The sequence below is a fragment of the Podarcis bocagei genome (genome assembly GCF_964188305.1).
Source record: "Podarcis bocagei genome assembly, chromosome: Z".
Lineage (NCBI taxonomy): Eukaryota > Metazoa > Chordata > Lepidosauria > Squamata > Lacertidae > Podarcis > Podarcis bocagei.
In genome coordinates, this window is record NC_138140.1 from 50,720,042 (window position 1) to 50,733,297 (window position 13,256).

Consider the following 13,256-nt stretch of genomic DNA (forward strand, 5'->3'; position numbering starts at 1 on the left):
GTGACCATTGTGCCAGGTTGTTTATTTTTGAAAATTTTTCTGAGTTTGAATTTCTGAGTGCTGGCTGGCTGGGGGAACAGTGGGGGAGGTTTCTGCAGAAATCTGGGACCATTTGGGGGTTTTTTGGAATTTTTATGATTTTCTGTGACCATTGGGCCAGGTTGTTGTTTTTTTGAAAATTTTTCTGAGTTTGAATTTCTGAGTGCTGGCCATGTTGTTATTTTTTGAAATTTTTTTTTGTCTGGGTGGGGAAGCAGTTGGGGAGGGGTTTGCAGCAGTAGGGGAGGGGCTGGGGGAGCAGTTGAGGAGGGGTTTGCAATTTCTGTGTTGTGGGTGGGTTGGTGCGTGTCTGTGGGAGCAGTTGAGGTTTTTGAAGACATTGGTGATTTTTGAAGCTTTTCCTAAACTTTTTTTGCAGCCATTTGAGGTTCCTGAGGACTTCGGTGGTTGATTGTTGAAGCTTTTCCAGAACTTCTCTTTCATCCATTTGGTAAGCTCAACTTTTAAAATTTTTTGGGGGGTTTTGGGATTTTGGATTTGGGGTTGGGGTGCTTGGGATTCAAGGCCTTGGTTCTGGGTTTTAATTTCTGTGTGGTGGGTGGCTGGGTGCTTTTGTATTTTTTGGGTTTGAAGCACATCACTGATTTTTTTTTCTGTTTCTGAGTTTACAAAGGTAGGACCTGTGTTGCCATGGGACCCAAGAAGACTGCTGCTGCGGTGGCCGGCGAGAGGAAGAAGGAGAAGGTGACGCTGGAAATGAAGAAGGACATCATTCGGAAGCACGACGGCGGAATGCGTGTGACGGACATCGCCAGGGAGTACGGCAGGAACCCTTCGACCATCGGGACCATCCTGAAGATGAGGGAGAAGATCATGGCGACTGATGCAGCCAAGGGAGTCACCAGGATCGTGAAGAACCGCCCAGCTGTCCTGGAGGAGGTCGAGAAGTTGCTGCTCATCTGGATAGAAGAGAAGCAGCGTGCAGGGGACACAGTGTCTGAGGCCGTCATTTGTGAGAAGGCCAAGGCCTTGCACGCAGACGTAGTCCAGGAACAGCCAGGAACCTCAGCCGAGCCAGAAGTCTTCAAGGCTAGCAGAGGTTGGTTTGACCGGTTCAAGACAAGATCTGGCATCCACAGCGTGGTCAGGCATGGAGAGGCTGCCAGTTCTGATGTTCCTGCGGCTGAAGACTTTGCAGCGGAGTTCCTGGAGCTTGTGAAGACGGAGGGCTACGTTCCGCAGCAGGTCTTCAACTGCGACGAGACCGGGCTGTTTTGGAAGAGGATGCCCAAAAGGACTTTCATCACTCAGGAGGAGTCCAGGCTGCCTGGCCACAAGCCCATGAAGGACCGTCTGACCCTGCTCTTCTGTGCCAACGCAAGCGGCGACCTGAAGATCAAGCCCCTGCTGGTGTACCACTCGGAGAACCCATGGGCCTTCAAGAGACACAAGATCGACAAGGAGCGGCTGAGTGTCATGTGGCGATCCAACAGCAAGGCTTGGGTCACACGTGTGCTGTTTGTGGACTGGGTCAATCTTGCTTTTGGCCCTGCTGTCAAGCAGTACCTGCTGGACAACGACCTGCCGCTGAAGGCTTTGCTTCTGATGGACAATGCTCCTGCCCATCCTAAAGGCCTTGAGGTGGACTTGTTGGAGGAGTTCAGCTTCATCAACATCATGTTCCTGCCGCCTAACACCACGCCACTGCTCCAGCCGATGGATCAGCAGGTCATCGCCAATTTCAAAAAACTCTACACCAAGGAGCTTTTCAGGCGATGCTTTGAGGTGACTGACTGCACCACCATCACCCTGCGGGAATTCTGGAAGGACCACTTCGACATCGTCACCTGCTTGAAGATGGTCAACACGGCCTGGAAAGGGATCAGCCAGAGAAATTTGAATTGCGCTTGGCGCAGCCTGTGGCCGGACTGTGTGGCACCAAGTGACTCTGATGCACCAGAGTCAACAGTGGTGCAGGACATTGTTGCCTTGGGGAGGACCATGGGCCTGGAGGTCACGGAGGAGGACGTCTGCGAGCTGGTGGAGGGGCACGACGACGAGCTGACCACCGTGGAGCTGGTCGAACTGCAGGCAGAGGCTGCGCAGGAGCAGGCCTCACTGGAAGAGGAGGAAGCAACTGAGGAACGGCTGTCCTCCGAAAGACTGAGGGACATTTGCCAGAGGTGGAAGGAGGTGCAGACTTTTGCAGATCTACACCACCATGAGAAGCACGTGGCACATGACGCTGGGAACTTTTATGATACGAGGGTCATGTCGTATTTCAGGGACCTGCTGAAAAGGCGGATAAAGCAGCAGACTATGGAGAGGTTCTTGACCAAGAAGCAAAGAGTGGAAGAGGAGCCTTCTTCAAGTGGTCCCCCAGAGTCTTAGAAAATGTAATGTACACTGTACTTTGTTGATTTTTAAATGTTTTTCTGTCATGTTTATAAAGTTAATTTATTTTCCCTTCAATTTTTGAACTGCTCTTTACAGTATGTGTGACTTTAAAGAGCAGTTAATAAACTGTTGTTGTACCAAATTTGGCTTTGTTTGGACTTTTTTTGACCATAGGAACGCATTAATTGATTTTCAATGCATTCCTATGGGATTTCGTGCTTCGCAAGACGAAAAATTCGCTAGACGACAAAAATTGCGGAACGAATTAATTTCGTCTTGCGGGGCACCACTGTTTTACTACTACTACTACTACTACTACTACTACTACTAATAATAATAATAATAAAGTAGCTATACATTATAGTATGCCTGGCATTCATGGCTTCCTCATACTGCTGGAAGAAAGAGGAAGTTTTGGGCACAATTGTATAGTCTTTAGGAGAGCATCAGTAGCAGTGTTCGAAATTCCTCAAGCACCAGGTGTGTTTTGCAACTGGTGCAAGTCCAATTGTGACATGGAGATCTCTGGGTGCCAGGTTGGCAACTGACATCCCATCTGGCAGGCCCCTCCAGCTTTCTTAAGCAGGTAAGCAGAAGGGCTTATTTATAGCATTTATATCCCACCTATTCATCCAAGAAGTACAAGTTCACCCCGCTCCTTGGTTAAACCCTACAATGACCCTGTGAGGTTAAGATGCTGTGACTGGCCTAAGGTCAGCCAGTGAGCTTTATGACTGCATGGGGATTTGAACCCTAATCTCCCAGGTCTAAATCCAACACTCTAACAACTGCACCACACTGGGTACCTAGAGTACTTCTGCTATGGGGCAGCCATATAAATTTAGTAGGTAAATAAATAAATATGGAGAAAGCAAAATGTCACTTAGAGAAGGATCTGAAATATTCTCCTTGAAGCCAGAATTTGTTTTATTCTGGATTTTTTAATTTGATGTTTTTATGTGTTGTAAACTGCCTTGAGATTTTTTTCTCACTTTAAAATATAAAGCAGTATAGGAATGAAATTAATTATAGTAAGAAATTTCACTGGCGACCGTAACCCAGGTTTAAGGTGCTGTTTGGCAATAGATATATGAATGATTTTCTAACACTCCACCATAGGAGCCATGGGATACTACAGATCTCACCCTCTTCAGGTAGAGAAAGGGATGCCCTTGGAAACTCATTTCCTGCCAACATGCAATGAACCATTGCTGGTGCTTCCCAGCATTTAGAGCTCCAATGGTGGAAAGGGCAAAAATGGGCCGTTTAGGATTGGGGTTCCAAATCCCTCTCATTCTCTCAAAATAGTCCTAGAATGCTGGGGAAGTATGTTGGCCCTGAGATCAACATACAGATTTTCCTCCTCATTAGCCCCAACAGGAATAAAATCTATTTAAAATAAAGAAAGAAACAGGGGAAGAATAAAAATTCCCTCCCCACAACTTCCACCTTGGTGGCAAGAGCCCGACAAGGTTTTGGATTTGGTGGTTCATCCACCTCCCATCCTCATCCCTGCTCTGGCTGGCTGGTTGTTTTTTCCTGCCTGTGCTGCAGTAGATTCTCATGGCATTTGGTGAACACTATGTTTGGGTCAAGAGGGCACTTTCAAACACAGACATTCTTGTAGCAGGAAGTACACAACTAAATCTGAGGCTTCTTGTCATCCAGCACTGTTCATTCCTAAAGAATTGGAAGAACTCACATTTGAAAAATCTGTCTATTTCTTTGCTGGCTTATCTACCCTGGACCAGAACAGAAGGACCTTGAATAATGATCTATTCTATGTGCTTATGCTCAGACTGAAGCCGTAATAGTTCATTTGTTGACATCTGTCATTTTCACAATATTCAGTTGCAATGTCAGAGAAAGATATTAATTCATTTTCAAAGAAGGGAAATTATATTTTCTTGTTGCTAAGGGATAGGGCTTATGTTTCTATGTGAGGGGGGGGTGGGGGTGGGGAGATATTAGTATGTAAGCACCATGTCAGTGATTCAACTAATCTCAATAAAAAGCCCATAATGCCAAGTTCTATTGTTGCTGTTACTGAAGGCATCTCCCTTGCACCAGTGCCAAAACCAGCATAAATTATATTTTATTGACAAATTTTATTGACATATTTACAAATTTGCCCAAACATAAATAATAAAACATGACTTAACTGACAAAAAGTGAATTATAGGGGGGACTTAAATACAAAATATATAATTTAAAAATACATAATAATGAAGTGACTACAGTAAACCAGTTCTATGGATTCTTCAGTCAATCAACTTGGAAATCACAAATAATAGAAGTGAACTAAAGGGTATTGCAATATACCATATTGCAATATATGTTGTGGGTATTTCTCTTTCATTTGTTCTTTCATTTGTATATTTAATAAAACTGTACCATACAGTATAAAGATTATACTGGTTTTCTTTCTCCCCTCTCTGAAAAAACAATACTTAAGGGAATCTTACATACTTTTGGTTTGCTAGGCTATACTCAAAATATGTCAAGAACCTTTGTAGTAAAATGCTGGCTATCACAATAACATATTTGACTTTTCCAAGTCCATGGTGTTGCTATGCCTAATCTTACAAAAAGAACATTACCACACTCAACGTTTTTATAGAAAGGCAACATGCCTCGGAAAGACCTTAGCAAAACTTCTTAGTGCTTCTAATAGGCACAATTCTGGCAAAAGTCTGTCTGGACATTATACCTAATGAGGGCCATTATATCTAAGGAGGCTGATAATGGAACAGTTTATTTGCCAGTAATTTGCCAAAGAATACGAGTTAGAGAAACCAACTAAAAGACCCAGCAGAACATAATTAATGTGAACATGATACCCAAGAAGGCTCCTTAACAGAAAAGGGTACTAGAAAATGAAATGCTATTTAATGACCACCAGTGGTCCGAATTCCATTAATATTTAAAATAAGGAGAAAGAATCTAAACAGAAAAGTATGCCTTGGGCCAGACGTGAGGATCCAGTCTTCTGGGGCACTAATTGTACTACTTCTCAGCAGATGAAAGTAAATCATGACTAAAGCCTTTGCCTTAATTGTTCACAAAGAGGAAGGAGGGTTTAAGGTCCACTGAACAAAGACATAAATGGATATTATTATTATTTTATTAATGCAGGGAGAAACATGTTACCCGTATATAACCTCAAAGTGTTCCTTTGAAAGATGGCACAAAACAACAACAGGATGGCAGGACAGCAACTAAAGAGTACTTGCACAAAGCCCTGAAGGATGTCATGAGAAAGAAAAGGGGAGTTGTTAATTCACCGGGGCTTCTTGGTAGCTTTTGATACGATTATCTGAGGTGGGACTGGAAGTACTGCATAGTGCTGGTGGAAAACTGTATACAGTGGTACCTTGGGTTAAGAACTTAATTCGTTCCGGAGGTCCGTTCTTAACCTGAAACTGTTCTTAACCTGAAGCACCACTTTAGCTAATGGGGCCTCCCACTGCCACCGTGCCGCTGCCGCGCGATTTCTGTTCTCATCCTGAAGCAAAGTTCTTAACCCGAGGTACTATTTCTGGGTTAGCAGAGTCTGTAACCTGAAGCATCTGTAACCTGAAGCGTCTGTAACCCGAGGTACCACTGTATGTGTGTGTGTCCTCTACTCTGGGTCACTGAAGGGACTGTATACACATTAAGGTAATAGATGGCTAATGAAAGACCCTGTGTGAGACTCAGGGATTCTTTTTATTTCTGTTTTCGTTTCTATCTAGATTTGTTTCTTGTATCTTATTGTACTATGAAAAAGCTTTAATATAATTTTATGGGGAAAGAGAAAAAGAAAAGGGGGGAGCAATATAGATTAGTGGCCTTTAACTGTTGGGTTGGGACCACGACTGCAGGGTTAGGCAGCCTAAGGCCCATGGGCCGGAAGCGGCCCATGGAGGCTGTTTAACCAGCCCAAGAGCCACCCCTGAACCGAGCCGCCTGCTCAGCAAGTCCCCGCATGCGGCGCTAAACTGGCACAGCGTGGCACAGGGACTCTCTTCTGCGGCTCCAGAAATCGCTTCTGCGCATGCCCAGACACCGGAAATTGCATCTGTGCATGTCCGCGGCACCGCAAATCGCTTCTGCACATGCCCAGATAATGAAAATCGCTTCTGCACAGATGCAATTTTTGGCATCTGGGCGTGCATAGAAGCGATTTCTGGCGCCACAGCCATGCGCAGATGCGATTTCCAGTGTCAAGCTGCACCGGTCCGGCCCATGGAAGATCTCCGCAGGAATGATCCAGCCCATGCCCGGTAAGCCTTGCCGACCCCTGCACTACTGCGTCACGGCCTGATTTAAAGAGAGACACAACAGCACTACCATCATGCAAATAAATGGCAGAGGGTCTCCAAATACATGTTTGGTTTGAAGAAGATTCCTAAGTTTGAAAAAGTTAAAGACTACAGATCTAGTTTATCTCTGAAGCTGCTGCTGAATACAGTGTAAGCATGGAATTTAGTCTGTTTTTCTGTGTGATTTTCGTAATGGCAGGAGTCCAGATTTTTCTTCTCATATGGTTGCGGCTTACCCCCATTCTTTTGCATGTTCCAGAGTGAAAAGAAAATACTTAAGATTATTTATTTAACAATTATATAGTTTGCTATTGATAGCTGACAAGACTGAGGGTAACTAGTCAAGTGTCTGCAGCACTGAAGAGGATTCCAAGCCTCAAAATCCCATGACTGCCATACAAGGCTCTGAAGAGGTTTATTTGAACTTATTTCTCCTGGCACATCACACAAGCAGGGCAATCCTCCAAACAAAAAGCAAATGAAATAACTTTCAAGTTTTGGCATCCAAAACATGCAAGATGCATCGTTAAATTATATTTCACCACTTCATTTCAAGAGCCCTCTAACCATGGGCAGCCCAAGCTACGTTTTGCTCCTTGCGCCCTAAGCCAACATCACCCACGCATCACATTTTTTCTCTTTGCAATTATGAATATTATAAGCCTAGTTTTAAAAAGCAGTACTCAGGAAGCCACATTCTTTTCCTGTTAAACAAGAAACAGGGAGAACATGAACTCAGTGTATCTGCCTGTATAATAAGCTGAAGCTTTCACATTCTGCTGGACTCTACCTTAAGGATTTATGCCCTATTTTAATAAAAATGTATTCATGAAATATGGAATATCCTGGAAAAATTCAGGGGAAAGATGCACACCCTTCTCATAACAGAACACAGTGTCATTTGTTCTCCACAACATCTCCTGCTTAAGAGAGCAGTCCTGGGTTACTGCAGAACCAGGGAGTGACCCCGTTATGAAATACATATAGTGACCTAATATGAGCCTTGTGTCCACATATTCTGTTCTTTTGCCACCTCAATCCTCCTCAGCATACTGTGATTAATCCAGGAAGTCTTTAATCAAAAATCAGCATCCCGTTATGTCCAAGTCAGGAAACTATGCTTGCCAAGATAGAACAAGCCAAGATCTTTAACCAGCTTCAATCCTGACACTTCTGCCTTTTAAAAGATTATAAACCCTTATTTGTTGCTGTTACTTTGCTGAGCCTGATGTGTCAGGATAAAAGTAAAAGATAATAATATTCCGCAATTATTTCATACTTTAAAAAGTATTTGGGATGTGCTATTGGTCCAGAAAACAAAACCAACCATATTACTGACATGCACCAATGGGAGCATGTTATACCTATGTTGCAACACCTGCACTGGTTGCCCATTTTCTTCTGGGCACCCTTAAAAGTGGTTGTGACTACTATAGAAATCCTATATGGCCTGGGTCCAGGAAAATTGATAATAGACCTATTCCCTTATCATTCTACGCTCTTCCTAAGATCAGAAAGAGATGCCCTTCTCTGTGTCCCTCCTACTTGGTCTTGTGAAACAAGGCCAACCCTTTCCTTGGCTGTCTTTTGCCAAGTTTTTGCAAGCTAAGTATCTGCTAATTTATTTAGTAGCAGTTTCATATATGCTCTCAACCCTTTCTATATTTTTAGCGTATCTTACAGTTAACTTATGTAAAACAAAATTTGTAATTATCTAATGTGATTATTAAAGTACATTTTCTACTACTGCAATAAAGTTTCTGGGGTTGTTGTTTTTTTAAAAAATCATCAATTTGACCAATCAATCAAATCTTTTTGGTCAAGAAAATGCCCAAACCTGCCACTCTACAACAAAGTTGAACTAGTACAAATCAAAGGGTGTGATCCTAACCTAGGTTGATGAGGGTGGAGGGAGGCTTAAATGAACATCGGAACCACAGCTATACCTACAGCCTTGTCACACACACACAGGGGTTGCAAATTGTTGGGCTAGCTTGGAGCTGGCGCAGCAATGGTCCCTGAATCAGCCCAATGTGACAACAGCAGGACCAGCTCAGGATCCAGCAGAGAACCTGCCAATGGCGCTTCTGCTTATGCAGCACAAGAATGCGTTCCATGCTGGCTGAGTTACACTGGCACCAACCTGCAGGCAGAGGCTAGAAGAGCAGGGCAGGATCATTCTGCCCAATCCGAAGTACAAATGCCACCCCCACCCTCAAAGAGGGTTTGGACTGCTGTACCCTACATTATAAAATGGTAAGTGAAACACTTAAAACTTTCGTAACTCAAGAGTATTGAAGCTTGAAAGGTAAACCAGCAGCTCCTTTAAGGTAAAGCAGCCTACACAAAATACAACCAAGAAACCAGGGTGGACATTTTATTGCTGCTTTCAAATTTGCCCCTGCACTTGTTTTCTTTGACAAAGAGCTTTAAACAAAATTTTGTGAGATATTGACTGAGAGGGACTCATTAATATAAATTTCATTACGTTTTCTTACTTTAACACTGCTAAAGCCAGGTAAAATCAATCAATCGTTTTATTTGTAAGCCGTCTTTCCAAATTTTAGACTATACTCAATATATTCAAAATAACGTAACTACCAACAAACAAAAGTAGTCATAAACATATAATCAAAAAGTACACAACCAAACTGGACCAATTCCACATAAACCATAAGATCCAAAATAAAGATCCAAAAAAATTAACAGCAACAAAAGCAATAGCCCCCTCCCAACAAAATCCTAAACAATTCTCTAGCCCATGGGTAGGCAAACTAAGGCCCGAGGGCCGGATCCAGCCCAATCGCCTTCTAAATCCGGCCCGCGGACAGTCGAGGAATCAGTGTGTTTTTACATAAGTAGAATGTGTCCTTTTATTTAAAATGCATTTCTGGATTATTTGTGGGGCATAGGATTTTTTTCTTTCCCCCCCTTCAAATTATAGTCCACCCCCGCCCCCAAGGCTTGAGGGACAGTGGACTGGTCGCCCCCTGCTTAAAAAGTTTGCTGACCCCTGCTCTAGCCCAAGATTCTGTTCAGCAGTCTCAGCTTTCATAGCTGGAGTCCTTCAGGGCCCCACCCTCCCAGGCCAGGAAAGGAGGCTTGCAAGACAGGGAGCAAGCCTTCAAGGACTCACTGTCAAGATGGTCTTTGATTTTTAAAAAGCAGATTATCACTTCCTGATATGTTAACTGTACATGATTAAGATGTCATTGTCTACATGCATTGTTGTAGAAAGAAAAATTAGTAATGAGGCACCATAAAACCTAACAAATTTATTGAGGAATAATAGCTTTCATAGACCACAGCAGGAGTAGGGATCTTTCCGCAGAGACCATTTTGACAGGTAGGTGACCCCAGCTACCTGTCAATTCCCTGAATATCACTATTACGTCAGATGAAGTTTTTCTTTGATGGTAGGGCAAAGACACAAAGCTTTGTAAGTGCCATGAACCAGCTGATCAGCAGTGCCTGCCAACTTCGCTTTAAGTAGGGAGCAGGTCCTTACCTGCCCCACACCTGGCTTCATATATGACATCAGGTGCAGGGTAGGAGAGCATGAATTGCAGGGGGGGGGTCTTGCAGATAACGACCCTGACTATATCTAATTAGGCCTACAGGCCAGAGATTCCCCATGCCTGGCCTAGAGTCCACACAAAGCTGGGAGGATTGAAAATAGCAAGGAAATGAAATGCAGAAAGTACTAACAGTGATACAGTGGTGCCTCGCAAGACGAAAAGAATCCGTTCTGTGATTCTCTTCGTCTAGCGGTTTTTTCGTCTTGCGAAGCAAGCCCATTGATGGATTAGCGGATTAGCACTATTAGCGGCTTTTAAAGGCTTATCTGCTGATCGGATCAGCTGATAAGCGGCTTAGCGGCTTAGAAAAAGGGGGGGAAGGGGGAAAAACCAGCAGGAACTCGCAATACATTGTCGTCTTGCAAAGCAAGCCCATAGGAAATTCGTTTTGCGAAGCACCTCCAAAACGGAAAACTCATTCGTCTAGCGAGTTTTCCGTCTTGCGAGGCATTCGTCTTGCGGGGCACCATAGTATTGAAGAATACTGATAGCACTATATATAGTAATGATCTTAGTGTGTTCAATATACTTAAGTAGAATCTGTTTATAGGCAAGAGACATTCATTAATTTTATCTCTTGCTTTAATTGTACTGTTTCTAAGGCAACTAAAATTTATATGCAATGGGTAAACAAACTCAACAGTTATTACTCCAAAATACTGTCCAATTTCACATCTGCCCTTCCAGATTTTCTCCTTCCAATAAATAGAGAACTTAACAGAGATCCAAAATGCAGCCCTCAACAGAGATTAATGGAGAATGAGGACTCAACAGTGACCATGGGATCACAGAATAGTCACAGGTGCTGTAGTCTTGCATCCAGAATGATAAATCAATTATCTAACTCTGCACTCTAAGCCACCATCTCAATCTCCAAGCTATCATTAATGTTCAGTTTTGAGAAATGGAAGAATACCAAGCAAGATTTCATAAATGTTTACAGCTCTGATGGATAGTCCTACAAGACTACTCCTGAAGCTTATGAATCCCATTAAATTTACATTGGTCCCAAGAGTGCCTCAAATAAGAACCCTGCATTATAATTTAATAAGTATCTATATATAGCCAATATGCTGCTTTGCTTGTATTTATAAACAAAACCACAGCATGTGTATTTCTTAATGTTCTAGAAGCATTGTGGCATTGTACCTCTCTGGTTAGCATATTTAAACATCGAGCCAGTGCCCCAGTCAAACAAATCATTGATAAAAGAAGCAACCCATTAAAAGCAGTCACTTGTATCTGACATTCCACACTCAAGACACTAATCTGTCATGATTCTCCTACAATCACACCTATTGTCCAGCTTCTTTTTTCTCTTGCAAGTCTAATCAACTAACCTAATCCCTATTATGCTAATTCCCCAACCCTTCTCTCAACCTATCCTTGTGCCTCAAAGCTTCACCTTGCAACTGCAGTGCACCCAGTTCCTATCCCATTTACACACACGTGAGCGCGCATGCACACACACACACACACAGAGAGAGAGAGAATCTCTCTCTGGCAAAGTCTGACTTGCAGTCTATCTCACTGTAGCATCCCTGTAGCAACTCTGTAGCATTTTGGATTAATCCTAGCCTTAATCCACAAAGTACTGTACCAGGGTTTTTTCTCCCATGAAAACCCATCGCCCACCCACTCCCACACACCTTGTGCATCCACTACAAAAGAATATCAACCCACCCCACAGCCTCTCCATCTTGTGCTGCTACAATGATCTTCTTCTCAAATGCTCTGCGACATTTCAGGCCAGCCCTCCTTCTGGCAGCAAGCTGCGCTCCTCTTTTTTCCTCTCTACCCCCAAATCCATTATCGCATTCCCCACACATACTTCTCAATGCAGCCCCATCCCCCCCCCCGCCCTGTGCTTCAAAAGTGCAGCTCTAATCCCAACAACATACCACAAGCTGTATAATATCTTGCTCCACTCTCAATCCAACCTTGTCCTCACATCCCCACAATGTCACCCCGCCACACACACCCTGTCTCCCTGCAACAATGCCAGCCCCGCAGGTATGCTCCTGCCTCCCACTGCAGCTCTATCAGCAGGGCAGGCCTAACCTAACAGCCCAACATTCCCATGCATCCTACATGGTACCTTTGTGATAGATTTTAAATTGCTCCAAACCATCTCCTGAAAAGTAAACAAATAAACTAGGCCCCTAGCCCTGTAATCCAGCCACATGCTAATCCTGTCACCCTTCCATCATACTCGTCACAGAAAGGCAGCTTTGACCTTGCTCCCCAAAACACCACTTTTCTCAAGTCAGCATCCATTACTCTCTTCAACTTCTTCTCCTAAGGAGAAAAATGGATTCCCCTTTACAAGCTTCTTCCCCACCCTTGGCAGCACAGCCCTCTGCCACCCTAGTTTCTTCTCCTGCAGAAGCAAACAATAAAGCCAATTCAGCCCCCCTCCCCTTCATACGCTGCTGCTTCCCCAAGCATCCCCAACACCTTCCTTGCACATAGCACCCTCCTCCTCATGGATCTTCCTGGATCTTCCCCAGGGCCTGGATCTTCCCCAGCCCCCCTACTTGCAACTACTCTCTCCTTGTCACCTTCACCTTCCTCAGCAGCCGCCTCTCCTTTAATGTACACAAGCCTCCTCCCACTTCCCCTTTTCCACCTCCAGCAACATTTTCTGCAACCAACTCTAGCTGCCCCCATAGCAAACCCCTAAATCACAAATACCATTTCTGAAGCCTGTGCCCTTTTATACAAACCCTGCTTCCATCTTCACTCATTCACACACAAACACACACCATTTCCATTCCTTTCCATCCTTTCTTTTTTGCAATCCCCTCTCCTTGCATGCAGGCACCTCTCCAACCGCAAGCCCCCAACTCTTCTCCCTTCAACTCTTCTTTTTTTATCTTTCCCTCATGTCTGATGCATCCTCTTCATTGACTGATTGCATTTACAGTGGTACCTCAGGTTATGTACTTAATTCGTTCTGGAGGTCTGTTCTTAACCT

General features: G+C 43.8%; 1 protein-coding gene across 6 annotated transcripts in view; it reads right to left on the reverse strand.

The window, feature by feature from the left end:
* Positions 1-13,256, reverse strand: part of LRCH2 (leucine rich repeats and calponin homology domain containing 2) — a 58,190-nt gene that overhangs the window by 43,577 nt on the left and 1,357 nt on the right. The window lies entirely within an intron of this gene.